Source organism: Apium graveolens, chromosome 4 (assembly GCF_009905375.1).
Source record: "Apium graveolens cultivar Ventura chromosome 4, ASM990537v1, whole genome shotgun sequence".
Taxonomy (NCBI): Eukaryota; Viridiplantae; Streptophyta; class Magnoliopsida; order Apiales; family Apiaceae; genus Apium; species Apium graveolens.
The window spans coordinates 315,947,912-315,965,485 of NC_133650.1; the positions used below are offsets into that span (position 1 = coordinate 315,947,912).

The 17,574-nt window shown below is 35.5% G+C and overlaps 1 pseudogene; it reads left to right on the forward strand.

Annotated features, from left to right (window-relative positions):
• Positions 1–3: 3 nt before the first annotated feature.
• Positions 4–17,574, forward strand: LOC141720287 (sorting nexin 2A-like; annotated as a pseudogene).

Below are 17,574 nucleotides of genomic sequence, written 5' to 3' on the forward strand. Positions count from 1 at the left end.
AAGATGCGGCAATATATTGGAGGCTGTAGGAATGAATATTTTTTCGGTATTTATAAGATTTTTCATTTTGCTGGAGTCACTGCTGTGTACCTAGGATTGGGTGCTGGACGTATCCTTTTTGCGGTTATTTGGAAAGACAATTTCTAGGGGACGTTAGGGGTTCATGGTTTTGGGCCTAAACCCACACTTTACATACCTCATCCTTACCTTTTACCTGTAAATTTGTGATTAAATATTTGTAAGATTTTTCATGTTTTGCATCAAATAATTTGGGATAGTTTGGGAAAAGAAAATTGTTATGCTATATAAATAAGGTTGCACAAAAAATTTAAAATCTAGGAGCAATCTTATACATGTATAAATTTATACCAATAGTTGTTTGTACCATCACGGTAATTAATAAACAATAATTGGAAAATATGATTTTTTAAATAACTTATATTAGTTAAATCGTACATGATGGTAATAATATAATTTCAACAGACATATATTTCAAGACACGTAATGATATTTGATCGTATTCGTGACTTAAATAAACTACAGTATTTTGCAGTTAATTAAACGTTAAAATCAAATTTATTCCAACCAACTTGTAACAATCAATTAATAACTTTAGAAACGGCTATAAAGTTTATACATGGTATAAATATTTAAAAAATGAAGTTTTTTTAAAATTTGAAACCTAAATGATATGTTGTTTTAAAAATTTGCAGATTTTAATGAGAATTTCTAATTCAAGATCTCCAAGTAATACTAATATATGGAAAAAATTTGAAAATTGTAGTAATTATTATTTATTCAAACAAAGTAATTAATAAATTATAATGTTCTTAATCACCTATGGAAGTAAAGTCGTTAATGATAATATTTACGTTAATTTTTCAAAATACATAAAAGTGCGATTTCAATGACATTTTGATTGTATTTCATGACATAAATGGAATCTATTATTTTGCCTTAAAATTTATGTAAAAGATAAATTTATTCCAGTTAATTTCATCTATCAATAGTTACAATAATTTTGGAAATAACTGTAAAAAATTTAGGTTTAACGGATATAAATTTTGAACTATACTAACATGTTTAATAAATTCGCAGATTCGAACCAGAGTTTTTAATCAAAATTTGATGAATCCAACACATTATGTGAGGATTCTATTCAAATATTTCAAAAATCAATTAGTGTAGTACTTTGTATAGGATTAATGGTGGATTGATGGGTCTAATCGAGAATTTTAGAATATTATTTTTTGTCATTAATTTATAATTTTTTAACCTTCGTACTCAGACCCGATGTAAATAATTGGGTAGGACGGGGGTACTCGTCAATGTTATTTCTCAATTTTTTTTTGCTTTTGAAATGCACTTTTTTTTAATTTGTTTCCTAATATAGATCTAGTGATAGATGGTAAAACCCAGACTAGAAAACCCATGTGGTCACAAGGCCTAAAATTAATGAGAACTCAACAGCCCAGTCTCACGAAAATTTTAACCGCTACCAATTCATTTTAAAATCATGGATTATAATATTTTAAAGCAAGCTGTTAAAGTCAAATATATTTATATAAATGGATCGACATATTTAATTTGGATTTCAATTTTAAAAATCTTTGACTTGTGTGTTATTCAATAATAAGTTCTTTTTATTTTAGTAATTGGCAGTTCGTAATCCACTTTTATTTTTATTTTTGCGATTTCAGTCTACATTATTTTCTCTGTCCACTTGCACCCAATAAAATTAATTTCTCTTCTATTTGCACCCCGTTAATGACTTTCCATCCAAGATAACCGTTAACTTTAACGAAAGTAGGGACATTTCAGTAAATTACTAACAAAAATAGAAGAAAATAAAGTAAATGAAAAAGTCTCTTGGTGTTGGAATTTGTAGTGGCTTGAAGAGCTGTCTGAGTTTGTTGAATGATGTGAAAGAGAGTTGATTTGAAATGGTGCTCATCACAATCTTTGCTAAACATCCAAGATGGAGTGTTTGTACTTGAGCTATGGCCTGCTTCTCCCCCTGTGTGCATGAAATCTTCTTCATCATCTTCATCCCCAAACTCCTCCGAACCACCAGCTGGATAGTCAAATTCATCACCAGCTGTGAAGGGCATGGTAGTGATTGCATCATTGGCCCTTTACATAGAAGCAGTTGTGTGATCGAAGTTGAGAATTCTCTCAGAAGCCACATTGTCCTGTTCAGCTAGAACTTGATAAGCTGGAACATGGTGAGTAAATGCCTCAGCTTTAAAAGAAACAGAGTCTAAGACAGCTTGATAATTTTGCTGAAATAGCTATTTCTTTTCAGCCTAATTGACATCCCTTAACTCACTAACAATGGGATCTTCCCATTCTTCTGTACCTGCTTTTCTATCATAATCTCTCTTTTATTACATCAAGGGCTCCCCTTGGCTTCCCACCCTCACACCCTCACCTTCACCTACTAAGGTGGGACTCCACTCACTCACTTTTGCCAACTAGAAGAAATACCTTGCATATTTTCACTCTTTTCCTCTCCTTTTGCCTGAGAGCAACTCAGCCTCTCACTATATTCACTCCCTTTCCTCAATCCTAAGAGTGATTGTACAACTACTAAATCATCTGCACTTGTGACAACAGTTGAGATTTCAATTTGTGCAGTGATTGTCAACGGATGAGAAACATCCGTCGAAGTAGTAGTTGAAAGTGTCAATGGATAATTGCTGTTAAGCACATCCGTCGAGATACAATCACTGGTCAACGAATGAACAATATTCGTCGAGATAGTAGAAATGACAGAGTTTGGAGTGGAAACTACTGTAGAATCTGTGGTGATTGGTGAGATTTTGCATAGTATTCTCAGTAGAATCAGAAAGAAATGGCAACAAATCATCTAACAAATCTTTGACTTGTTTGTTATTCAATAATAAGTTCTTTTTATTTTAGTAATTGGCAGTTCGTAATCCACTTTTATTTTTATTTTTGCGATTTCAGTCTACATTATTTTCTCTGTCAACTTGCACCCCATAAAATTAATTTCTCTTCTATTTGCACCCCGTTAATGACTTTCCATCCAAGATAACCGTTAACTTTAACGGAAGTAGGGACATTTCAGTAAATTACTAACGAAAATAGAAGAAAATAAAGTAAATGTAGAAGTCTCTTGGTGTTGGAATTTGTAGTGGCTTGAAGAGCTGTCTGAGTTTGTTGAATGATGTGAAAGAGAGTTGATTTGAAATGGTGCTCATCACAGTCTTTGCTAAACATCCAAGATGGAGTGTTTGTACTTGAGCTATGGCCTGCTTCTCCCCCTGTGTGCATGAAATCTTATTCATCATCATCTTCATCCCCAAACTCCTCCGAACCACCAGCTGAGCTGGATAGTCAAATTCATCACCAGCTGTGAAGGGCATGGTAGTGATTGCATCATTGGCCCTTTGCATAGAAGCAGTTGTGTGCACGAAGTTGAGAATTCTCTCAGAAGCCACATTGTCCTGTTCAGCTAGAACTTGATAAGCTGGAACATGGTGAGTAAATGCCTCAGCTTTAAAAGAAACAGAGTCTAAGACATCTTGATAATCTTGCTGAAATAGCTATTTCTTTTCAGCCTCATTGACATCCCTTAAATCACTAACAATGGGATCTTCCCATTCTTCTGTACCTGCTTTTCTATCATAATCTCTCTTTTCTTACATCAAGGGCTCCCCTTGGCTTCCCACCCTCACACCCTCACCTTCACCTACTAAGGTGGGACTCCACTCACTCACTTTTGCCAACTAGAAGAAATACCTTGCATATTTTCACTCTTTTCCTCTCCTTTTGCCTGAGAGCAACTCAGCCTCTCGCTATGTTCACTCCCTTTCCTCAATCCTAAGAGTGATTGTACAACTACTAAATCATCTGCACTTGTGACAACAGTTGAGATTTCAATTTGTGCAGTGATTGTCAATGGATGAGAAACATCCGTCGAAGTAGTAGTTGAAAGTGTCAATGGATAATTGTTGTTAAGCACATCCGTCGAGATACAATCACTGGTCAACGGATGAACAATATTCGTCGAGATAGTAGAAATGACAGAGTTTGGAGTGGAAACTACTGTAGAATCTGTGGTGACTGGTGAGATTTTGCATAGTATTCTCAGTAGAATCAGAAAGAAATGGCAACAAATCATCTAACAAATCTTTGACTTGTTTGTTATTCAATAATAAGTTCTTTTTATTTTAGTAATTGGCAGTTCGTAATCCACTTTTATTTTTATTTTTGCGATTTCAGTCTACATTATTTTCTCTGTCAACTTGCACCCCATAAAATTAATTTCTCTTCTATTTGCACCCCGTTAATGACTTTCCATCCAAGATAACCGTTAACTTTAACGGAAGTAGGGACATTTCAGTAAATTACTAACGAAAATAGAAGAAAATAAAGTAAATGTAGAAGTCTCTTGGTGTTGGAATTTGTAGTGGCTTGAAGAGCTGTCTGAGTTTGTTGAATGATGTGAAAGAGAGTTGATTTGAAATGGTGCTCATCACAGTCTTTGCTAAACATCCAAGATGGAGTGTTTGTACTTGAGCTATGGCCTGCTTCTCCCCCTGTGTGCATGATATCTTATTCATCATCATCTTCATCCCCAAACTCCTCCGAACCACCAGCTGAGCTGGATAGTCAAATTCATCACCAGCTGTGAAGGGCATGGTAGTGATTGCATCATTGGCCCTTTGCATAGAAGCAGTTGTGTGCACGAAGTTGAGAATTCTCTCAGAAGCCACATTGTCCTGTTCAGCTAGAACTTGATAAGCTGGAACATGGTGAGTAAATGCCTCAGCTTTAAAAGAAACAGAGTCTAAGACATCTTGATAATCTTGCTGAAATAGCTATTTCTTTTCAGCCTCATTGACATCCCTTAAATCACTAACAATGGGATCTTCCCATTCTTCTGTATCTGCTTTTCTATCATAATCTCTCTTTCCTTACATCAAGGGCTCCCCTTGGCTTCCCACCCTCACACCCTCACCTTCACCTACTAAGGTGGGACTCCACTCACTCACTTTTGCCAACTAGAAGAAATACCTTGCATATTTTCACTCTTTTCCTCTCCTTTTGCCTGAGAGCAACTCAGCCTCTCGCTATGTTCACTCCCTTTCCTCAATCCTAAGAGTGATTGTACAACTACTAAATCATCTGCACTTGTGACAACAGTTGAGATTTCAATTTGTGCAGTGATTGTCAACGGATGAGAAACATCCGTCGAAGTAGTAGTTGAAAGTGTCAATGGATAATTGTTGTTAAGCACATCCGTCGAGATACAATCACTGGTCAACGGATGAACAATATTCGTCGAGATAGTAGAAATGACAGAGTTTGGAGTAGAAACTACTGTAGAATCTATGGTGATTGGTGAGATTTTGCATAGTATTCTCAGTAGAATCAGAAAGAAATGGCAACAAATCATCTAACAAATCTTTGACTTGTTTGTTATTCAATAATAAGTTCTTTTTATTTTAGTAATTGGCAGTTCGTAATCCACTTTTATTTTTATTTTTGCGATTTTAGTCTACATTATTTTCTCTGTCAACTTGCACCCCATAAAATTAATTTCTCTTCTATTTGCACCCCGTTAATGACTTTCCATCCAAGATAACCGTTAACTTTAACGGAAGTAGGGACATTTCAGTAAATTACTAACGAAAATAGAAGAAAATAAAGTAAATGTAGAAGTCTCTTGGTGTTGGAATTTGTAGTGGCTTGAAGAGCTGTCTGAGTTTGTTGAATGATGTGAAAGAGAGTTGATTTGAAATGGTGCTCATCACAGTCTTTGCTAAACATCCAAGATGGAGTGTTTGTACTTGAGCTATGGCCTGCTTCTCCCCCTGTGTGTATGAAATCTTATTCATCATCATCTTCATCCCCAAACTCCTCCGAACCACCAGCTGAGCTGGATAGTCAAATTCATCACCAGCTGTGAAGGGCATGGTAGTGATTGCATCATTGGCCCTTTGCATAGAAGCAGTTGTGTGCACGAAGTTGAGAATTCTCTCAGAAGCCACATTGTCCTGTTCAGCTAGAACTTGATAAGCTGGAACATGGTGAGTAAATGCCTCAGCTTTAAAAGAAACAGAGTCTAAGACATCTTGATAATCTTGCTGAAATAGCTATTTCTTTTCAGCCTCATTGACATCCCTTAAATCACTAACAATGGGATCTTCCCATTCTTCTGTACCTGCTTTTCTATCATAATCTCTCTTTTCTTACATCAAGGGCTCCCCTTGGCTTCCCACCCTCACACCCTCACCTTCACCTACTAAGGTGGGACTCCACTCACTCACTTTTGCCAACTAGAAGAAATACCTTGCATATTTTCACTCTTTTCCTCTCCTTTTGCCTGAGAGCAACTCAGCCTCTCGCTATGTTCACTCCCTTTCCTCAATCCTAAGAGTGATTGTACAACTACTAAATCATCTGCACTTGTGACAACAGTTGAGATTTCAATTTGTGCAGTGATTGTCAACGGATGAGAAACATCCGTCGAAGTAGTAGTTGAAAGTGTCAATGGATAATTGTTGTTAAGCACATCCGTCGAGATACAATCACTGGTCAACGAATGAACAATATTCGTCGAGATAGTAGAAATGACAGAGTTTGGAGTGGAAACTACTGTAGAATCTGTGGTGATTGGTGAGATTTTGCATAGTATTCTCAGTAGAATCAGAAAGAAATGGCAACAAATCATCTAACAAATCTTTGACTTGTTTGTTATTCAATAATAAGTTCTTTTTATTTTAGTAATTGGCAGTTCGTAATCCACTTTTATTTTTATTTTTGCGATTTCAGTCTACATTATTTTCTCTATCAACTTGCACCCCATAAAATTAATTTCTCTTCTATTTGCACCCCGTTAATGACTTTCCATCCAAGATAACCGTTAACTTTAACGGAAGTAGGGACATTTCAGTAAATTACTAACGAAAATAGAAGAAAATAAAGTAAATGTAGAAGTCTCTTGGTGTTGGAATTTATAGTGGCTTGAAGAGCTGTCTGAGTTTGTTGAATGATGTGAAAGAGAGTTGATTTGAAATTGTGCTCATCACAGTCTTTGCTAAACATCCAAGATGGAGTGTTTGTACTTGAGCTATGGCCTGCTTCTCCCCCTGTGTGCATGAAATCTTATTCATCATCATCTTCATCCCCAAACTCCTCCGAACCACCAGCTGAGCTGGATAGTCAAATTCATCACCAGCTGTGAAGGGCATGGTAGTGATTGCATCATTGGCCCTTTGCATAGAAGCAGTTGTGTGCACGAAGTTGAGAATTCTCTCAGAAGCCACATTGTCCTGTTCAGCTAGAACTTGATAAGCTAGAACATGGTGAGTAAATGCCTCAGCTTTAAAAGAAACAGAGTCTAAGACATCTTGATAATCTTGCTGAAATAGCTATTTCTTTTCAGCCTCATTGACATCCCTTAAATCACTAACAATGGGATCTTCCCATTCTTCTGTACCTGCTTTTCTATCATAATCTCTCTTTTCTTATATCAAGGGCTCCCCTTGGCTTCCCACCCTCACACCCTCACCTTCACCTACTAAGGTGGGACTCCACTCACTCACTTTTGCCAACTAGAAGAAATACCTTGCATATTTTCACTCTTTTCCTCTCCTTTTGCCTGAGAGCAACTCAGCCTCTTGCTATGTTCACTCCCTTTCCTCAATCCTAAGAGTGATTGTACAACTACTAAATCATCTGCACTTGTGACAACAGTTGAGATTTCAATTTGTGCAGTGATTGTCAACGGATGAGAAACATCCGTCGAAGTAGTAGTTGAAAGTGTCAATGGATAATTGTTGTTAAGCACATCCGTCGAGATACAATCACTGGTCAACGGATGAACAATATTCGTCGAGATAGTAGAAATGACAGAGTTTGGAGTAGAAACTACTGTAGAATCTATGGTGATTGGTGAGATTTTGCATAGTATTCTCAGTAGAATCAGAAAGAAATGGCAACAAATCATCTAACAAATCTTTGACTTGTTTGTTATTCAATAATAAGTTCTTTTTATTTTAGTAATTGGCAGTTCGTAATCCACTTTTATTTTTATTTTTGCGATTTCAGTCTACATTATTTTCTCTGTCAACTTGCACCCCATAAAATTAATTTCTCTTCTATTTGCACCCCATTAATGACTTTCCATCCAAGATAACCGTTAACTTTAACGGAAGTAGGGACATTTCAGTAAATTACTAACGAAAATAGAAGAAAATAAAGTAAATGTAGAAGTCTCTTGGTGTTGGAATTTATAGTGGCTTGAAGAGCTGTCTGAGTTTGTTGAATGATGTGAAAGAGAGTTGATTTGAAATTGTGCTCATCACAGTCTTTGCTAAACATCCAAGATGGAGTGTTTGTACTTGAGCTATGGCCTGCTTCTCCCCCTGTGTGCATGAAATCTTATTCATCATCATCTTCATCCCCAAACTCCTCCGAACCACCAGCTGAGCTGGATAGTCAAATTCATCACCAGCTGTGAAGGGCATGGTAGTGATTGCATCATTGGCCCTTTGCATAGAAGCAGTTGTGTGCACGAAGTTGAGAATTCTCTCAGAAGCCACATTGTCCTGTTCAGCTAGAACTTGATAAGCTGGAACATGGTGAGTAAATGCCTCAGCTTTAAAAGAAACAGAGTCTAAGACATCTTGATAATCTTGCTGAAATAGCTATTTCTTTTCAGCCTCATTGACATCCCTTAAATCACTAACAATGGGATCTTCCCATTCTTCTGTACCTGCTTTTCTATCATAATCTCTCTTTTCTTACATCAAGGGCTCCCCTTGGCTTCCCACCCTCACACCCTCACCTTCACCTACTAAGGTGGGACTCCACTCACTCACTTTTGCCAACTAGAAGAAATACTTTGCATATTTTCACTCTTTTCCTCTCCTTTTGCCTGAGAGCAACTCAGCCTCTCGCTATGTTCACTCCCTTTCCTCAATCCTAAGAGTGATTGTACAACTACTAAATCATCTGCACTTGTGACAACAGTTGAGATTTCAATTTGTGCAGTGATTGTCAATGGATGAGAAACATCCGTCGAAGTAGTAGTTGAAAGTGTCAATGGATAATTGTTGTTAAGCACATCCGTCGAGATAAAATCACTGGTCAACGGATGAACAATATTCGTCGAGATAGTAGAAATGACAGAGTTTGGAGTAGAAACTACTGTAGAATCTATGGTGATTGGTGAGATTTTGCATAATATTCTCAGTAGAATCAGAAAGAAATGGCAACAAATCATCTAACAAATCTTTGACTTGTTTGTTATTCAATAATAAGTTCTTTTTATTTTAGTAATTGGCAGTTCGTAATCCACTTTTATTTTTATTTTTGCGATTTCAGTCTACATTATTTTCTCTGTCAACTTGCACCCCATAAAATTAATTTCTCTTCTATTTGCACCCCGTTAATGACTTTCCATCCAAGATAACCGTTAACTTTAATGGAAGTAGGGACATTTCAGTAAATTACTAACAAAAATAGAAGAAAATAAAGTAAATGTAGAAGTCGCTTGGTGTTGGAATTTGTAGTGGCTTGAAGAGCTGTCTGAGTTTGTTGAATGATGTGAAAGAGAGTTGATTTGAAATGGTGCTCATCACAGTCTTTGCTAAACATCCAAGATGGAGTGTTTATACTTGAGCTATGGCCTGCTTCTCCCCCTGTGTGCATGAAATCTTATTCATCATCACCTTCATCCCCAAACTCCTCCGAACCACCAGCTGAGCTGGATAGTCAAATTCATCACCAGCTGTGAAGGGCATGGTAGTGATTGCATCTTTGGCCCTTTGCATAGAAGCAATTGTGTGCACGAAGTTGAGAATTCTCTCAGAAGCCACATTGTCCTGTTCAGCTAGAACTTGATAAGCTGGAACATGGTGAGTAAATGCCTCAGCTTTAAAAGAAACAGAGTCTAAGACAACTTGATAATCTTGCTGAAATAGCTATTTCTTTTCAGCCTCATTGACATCCCTTAATTGTGTTCTAGAACAATGTTGATAATTTTATTATTTGGCCATATTAGTTCTTGAAGTTTCAGTAACTTTTTTTTCTTCAGAAATTCAATTTTACCTAAATTATTAACAGGTATTTAAAGTGCTTGCATAACGGCGAAAGATCTGTCATCGATATTCCACTTCATTGCCTCTTTTACTATTTGAAAACCCGTTATAAACATTAATGAATGAGAGACTTAAAGTTGTAGTTCATGTGCAATTTTTGATATTATTACACCAATTATCGTATCATAATCTTTAATTTTTTTGGATTGTTATCTCTTGTGTAAGGTGTGCTCTCATGGATCTACCACATTAATGAACGATGAGCTTTTTTGAGTTTCAAGTGGAGGTGAACATATCTCTCATGCCATCCATCTCAAGGATTAATGATTTTCTCCCTTTATTTCTTCCTATTACTTTTATATTTGTCGTATTTTTTCTCCTTTCATATTCTCTTTTCATGGAATTTAGATTTTAGCCTTTACAATATGTTCTCCTGAAGGCATGTACATAATTTTAACTAAGATGAGCTTTTCTAAGTCTTTTGCACGCTAGGAACCAGGTGATTGATTTATATCTTGGATCAGAGTTACAAAATATGTAAAGTACAAAGTGATTATTAAAGTAGAGTCTATTTATCAAGCTTCAGGTTGGATTGCGATCGCATTCTTAGCTAATCCTCCCATAGGTAAAAAAGTTTTAGGCATCATCATCTTATCGGTCATGAACATTCACTACGCCATAAGTGCACATAGGCAACGATTTTTATCCAGCGTTGCACAAAAAGCGTTGTATTATCTACAAAATTTTCAGTTTATTGCAACACAGTGGTGAAAGCGTTTCATTACATTCAAGCTACCATTGCTAATAACTGTTAGTGTTGCGCAGCATGCAACAGTAGAGGTCATAACGTTGCATTAGATATTTTTTTATTTAATAAATGCTGACGTGGAAAATAAATCTGAGGTGGCATGCTGGGGACCCACGGGTGCTAACGTGGCATGTTAACGTGTCATGCCACGTCAGCATTTTGGGCCCCACATATGGGGCCCATTGGTGACGTGGAATGCTGACGTGGCATGCCACGTCAGCATGCTAACATGGGATTAGTGGGACCCACATGGGTGCCCAAAATGCTGAATGGCATGCTGACATGGCACACAGTGGGGCCCACTTGCTGACGTGGCACTTCAGGCGTTGCATTTGCTTTTCGGTGTTGTAGTAGGTTATTTAGTGTTGCGTTAGTTATTGTACTATTCTTAAAATTTATTTGTTATATTCATGTTATAATTTTTTTAAAATAATTTTTAATTGTTCCAACCGTACAAATTTTGTTTCCTACTAGTTTTAGATATGTGTAATTTTTTTTTAAAAAAATAAATTTTATATCACGTGCTTTTTTAATAGTCAAACCCCGGTGCACCCGGGTTCACATTACGTAGTCTTGTTCCGGGTGGTGATTCTATTTTTCTAAATTTTTTGTTCAACGATCCAACCATACGGATGATGATACCCACTAATTTTAGAGATGTCTAAATGTTTTTTAAAAAATTTAAATTTTATATCGTATGTTTTTATAATAGTCAAATTACGGTCAACACGGGTTCCTATAACCAAGACTTGTCCCGAGTGGTGATTCTATTTTCTTGAAATTCTTGTTCAATGATACAAGCGTACAGATGATGTTACCTTCTAATTTTAGAGATGTTTAATTTTTTTTTTTTAAATTTAGATTTTATATCACGTGCTTTTTTAATAGTCAAATTACGGTCAACACGGGTTGCTGTTACCTAGTATTGTCCCGAGTGATTATTCTATTTTTTTAAAATTCTTGTTCAATGATCCAACCGTATGGATGATGATACCTACTTATTTTAAAAATGTGTAATTTTTTTTAAAAAATTTAGATTTTATAGCGTGTGTTTTTATAATAGTCAAATTACGGTCAACACGAGTTCCTATAACCAAGTCTTGTCCCGAGTGGTGATTCTATTTTTTTAAAATTCTTGTTCAACGATCCAACCGTACGGATGATATTACCTACTAATTTTTAAGTTGTGTATTTTTTTTAAAAAAATTAGATTTTATATCATGTGTTTTTATAATAGTCAAATTACGGTCAACACGGGTTCCATGTAGATTCTTGTCCCGAATGATTTCTATTTTTTTTTAAAATTCTTGTTCGACAATTCAATTATACAAATAATTGTTCCGATTAATTTTATCATTATCGTGTTATTTTGACATATACTTTACATTAGTTATACAATTTTCTTAGAATATTTAAAATTGTAAATATTTAATAAAAAACTAAAAAAATAATTAAATGATGTTGAGACACAGATTTGCACACTTTCCCAGGCCAAAAAATTGGGCGGCTATTTCCCCCTTAGCAAAAATTCACTCTTTCTCTCTAAATCTGAGCTGATACTCGAAAATTAAAATAATATTAAAATAATTTACAGAAAAGCAACAAGATATTTATCAAAATAATTAAGAAATTATGATTGTAAAGACTTAATTAAGTCAAGGCCCAACCCGTTAACAGACAAGCCCTAAAAATTTATCATTTTTAAATAAAACTCTAACAAACATAAATCATTAGCAGTGGCCGCCTCGTCTTTCAACCCCTCTCTTCACTCAGATCTTCACACCCCTTCTCACCTCCACCATCCTCTCCTCCGCTCACCTTCTTATTATATTCTCCTACACATCTCGATCCGAGATGTGTAGAAACAATCGAGAAATCAACAACCTAATCCGTACAACACGTTTCTTGAACCGCCTTCGTATGTTGAAGTAATATTTCGATCCTTCGATGGAGAAGATAGCAACGAAGGAAGTGGAGTCAACGGTCATGATTTGTTCGCAACTTCGACTTCACATTCCGGAGCGAAGTATGTGCGAATCACGGTTTCGGATCCTCAGAAGGAGCAAGACGTGCGAATGGGAAGTTGCCGTTGGTGAGGACCACGGATGTGGCGTCGAGAATGTAGAATGGGGCGGTGAAGTTGCCTTGGCAGTTGTTTGGGAGGGAGAGTTTGCAAGGGAGTGCATTGGATGTGAATGAGGTTGCGTTGCCTGCGAAAGGAGGGAGGGTTTTGTTGAGGATTTTTAAGGAGTTGAAACAGTCGGTTACGAATGATTGGGGTGCGGTTAAGCCACCGGTTGTGGAGGAAGATAAGGAATTTTTGGAGAGGAAGGGTAAGTTGCAGGATTTCGAGAATCGGATTGGTAATGCTTCTCAGCAGGTCTATTGAACTCTTTTGATGTAAATTATAAATTTTGAGTGCTATGTTTGTCGGTTTATATAATTAGTAATGTTTCTCGATTCAAATATGTATTGATATTTGTCTGATAATGCTGATCTAGTGAGACCATTTTGAGTTGCGACCTCTCAGACTTGATTGAGCTTAAATGTATGTTAATACATTTCCTAGCTCCATACAATAAAGGAAATATCGATATTTGCCTCAGTGTTATATGTAAATTTGTAATATTTATTACTGTCATGTAGTTGATTTAGGTACTAATAATATGTATAATGAAATGGGAAGTATGCTATTGACATGAAATTAAAGCTCAGCAAGAAATTGGGGAGACGATGGGGCAACTGGGGTTGGCTTTTGTCAAGCTAACGAAGTTTGAGGCGGATGAGGCAATGCTCAACTCTCAAAGGGTGAGATCTGCAGACATGAAAAATGTGGCTACTGAAGGGTTTTTAGCACATAAACGCAGAAAAAACGTAAATTTAATCTTAAAAAGAACCGAAACCCTCCGCAGGATCCATGCGAAAAAATAATATTTAATTCATAGTTCAGTATGTTTACCTTAAGAAGCTTTACGTTAATGGAAAGATGGAGGTCTTTAATAGCGATCCAAGAACGATGAACGGAGATCCTTAGCAGCTGCTCCTCAAGTGTGAAACACTCCACCGGTATCCACCAAGAAAACGATGTAATGAAGGAGGAGGAGATGGAGAGAATTAGGGTTTTGTCAATCTTTTTGGTTAAGGCAAAAATAGGGTTTATAATAGTATATTTATAGATAAAATTTTCAGCTGAATTTTTTTTCATAAAATATTATTATTATTAACCCTTTATTATTCTCACTAATAATTAAAACACCTTTTAATTATTAATCCTTTTTATAAATTCTTTAAAAATAATTCTCTCACTTGATTTAATTTCCAAAAATTAAATTCTTAATTAATAATATTAAGAATCTTTTCTTAATTAATTTATAATCAATTAAATCTCATTTAATCAATTATTAAATTTTCCAATTAATTATTTATTTCATAAATAAATAATTATCAGCCATTATTAATTAATTCCTCCACCATTAAATCATTCTCTTTTATGGTGTGAACCTATATGTTCAATATTAAGTGGGTAGTAGAAATAAATAATAATAAAACTATTTTATCATTATTTATATAAATTCTCTAATTCATTAAATATGATTAATAAATTAATCATATTTATTCTACATCGTGAGGGATACTTCTCAATATATCGCAACTATCCGGATAATACGAATTCACTGCTTAGAATACCAAGAACCTATTCAGTGAGTAGTTACCGTACAATATCATGATTAAATACAAGGCTGGAAACTTGTGTCAAGCCTATCTTATTTAATCACTTGCTTTCCCATTCACTATGCTTAGTTCTATTTAATGTAAATTAGAAACTCGTTTCTAATTTAATTCACTTTGGCCAGAGATTCCTGAACTAACATAAGTGGATCAGCATTGAACATTCTCTTCCTACACTGGAAGGGGCAGATCCTTTATTGATCATACACTATCTTCGTGTACAAATTCCTATACCCAGTAGAGCCCTTATAATTATCCCTTGAGACTAAGAACTAAACCAAAGCATAGTTCAGTGTACACAAGATGACTATGATGACCTCAAGTCTAAGGATACTTGTACAACTATCACTATGTGAATAACTGCTGACACGTGAGTGAACTCCATTAGTTGTTCAGCTGTGTGAGTCATGTTCAGTGAACTTATTCTATAATGAGCACCTACATACTAGCTATAGTGTCACCAACAAATGTCTATGAGAACAGACATCCTTCATAATGAAGCAAGCATAGTATGTATCGCATCTTTGTCGATTATTAATTACCAGTTAGTAATTCTACGACCATGAACTATTTAAGTTTAGAGTTATCATCTTTTAGGTCTCATTATTATGATCTCATCACAATCCATAAAAAGCTTTACTCTAAACTGTGGTATATCTTATTTAAACATTTAAATAGATAGAGCCCGCAATAAAAACAAAACAAGCCTTTTATTAATATCAATAAAATCAAAACAGATTACATAAAAGTTATTCCTAAATCCTCATACATGATTGGACTTAGGACATATCTCTTTCAGCTACTGCTGCTGTCAAAGCTAACAGACTCTATCGGGAGTTGAATGCACAAACTGTCAAGCATCTGGTAAGTTACTGGATTGTTGTACTTTCCAAGACTTGAATTGCTAACTTTAATCATGATCCTTTATCTTTTCAAGCATCTTGTTCCACTCGAAATGCTAGATATTTTCAGATACTCTATTCTTATACTGTAGGATAAGCTTCATGACTATCTTGGTGTGATGTTAGCAATTAACAATGCATTTTCTGACCGCGCGAATGCTTTGTTGACGGTGCAAACTCTTTTATCCGAACTGGCCTCCTTGAATGTAAGGATTGAAAATCTGGAAGCTGCTTCATCAAAGATTTTTTGTGGTGAGAGGTCTAGAATTCGCAAAATAGATGAGTTGAAAGAAACTGTAAGAGTAACAGAGGAAGCTAAAACCTGTGCAGTCAGAGAATATGAACGGATCAAGGTAACATGTTCTTCCTTCTAGCGCATGTATTACCCGAACACTTCAGAAATTTTAGTGACACCAGTTATCCATAAATTCTTTAACTAGTTTTTGAGCTGAGATAATATATTCTTTAAGTAGTTTTTTCTTCATCCAATAACAATCATTATGAAAAACTGAATACAATAGGAGGGTCTTGCACTAAGAAAAATAGTTAATTGTGTGTGTCCTTAAGTGGATATTAGAACTATTTCTTCAATTGCTTTATAAAGTAAATATGCATAAGCTTTGCCCTTGCTTGAGTTATGCTGACAAATTAAACATAGAATAATTATTCATTCTGTTGAATTGGATCTTGATATTCTTATAAATGAGGACTTAATTTTTTACCAAACAAAATATAGTTAGCAGTACATAGTCACTCAGACTTATTGCTTAGTATGTAGCATAATAAGCAACGAAGAGTTAAGCACCTCAGATTTTTAGAAGCAAGCAAGAAAACATAATAGGATGAAGTATTTAGCAAAAGTATACAAAGTAATTAACACAGAAGGAGCATAAATGTGCAACACTGAGTATATAATAGAAGCGAAGTCGGTCATGAGCAATGGGGTCACCAAAATCAATCCCAGTAATCATTATTTAGAAACACTGAATATAAGTTCTAGGGTCTATTATTTGATTGTGGCTACCAGACTGTGGTGGTATGTTATGGATGTTACTGCTAGCGACATGGGAACGTAGAGTATATCCGTGCAGTCCCTTAACCAATAGTTGCTGGATGATGAGTTCATTATTGGGCTCAAACAAAAGAGGGCAACTGGGCAGGTACTTTTTATCTTCTTTTCTGTAATTCATAGATATAATTACTTGCGGTCTACAACTAAAAACTAATTTTGTATGCATTCACCTGCATCAAGGAATTTGCCGAGCTTCTGGAGGAGTTTATGTCTACTGTTAAGCAGAACTATGGAGAGAAAAGCCTCATACAGGCTTGTTTGCAGTTTCAAACATTTAAGTAGATAATGGATTTTTATATGTTATAAATTCTAATCATTTGACATTGATTCTCAGTTTGAAGATCAATCTTATGGTTGATTAATAGTGATTAATAGTGATTTATAAGTTTTCAGGGTCAACCTGACAGTTATCACGAGTTGATCGGGAATCCGCACCATACTGAACGCCAAGCACCAGATGAAGTGGCCATGCTTGTGGTAGGTTGAGTGTTTTTGTAAAGTATATGCACTAAAATGTGTAAACTTTATGTCCTCTTATTACTTCTGTAAAGGCTTACCTAATGTTGTTTTATAATTTAAAAGACAAGTTTGAAAGCCCTGTCTGGAGCAGTTTCTTACATAGATTCTGATCACCACAAAATGCTTCTTTCTTCAGTAAGTAATAGTGGATTAATATTTTTGCTCATTTCTTTTTCCATTATTTTTTTCGGATATTAGTTTTTTGGTTGTTAAAGAAAGTTTGTTACCTTCAGATAAGTGGCATGAGCTTGTGGAACTATGGTCCAGATGTGATGGATGTATTGGTTGAGTTGGTTGTTGCTTTGATATGTAATGCTACTCACTATACAATAATGATTATCATTGCTTGTTCTTATCAAGGATTAGTTTTGCTTTTACTACATTGTAGGCTGCAGTGAGCGGAAAATACCTCCATCTATGCTTGGATATGCTTGTAAGAAATTTTGTGCTGCCTTTATCTTTCCTTAG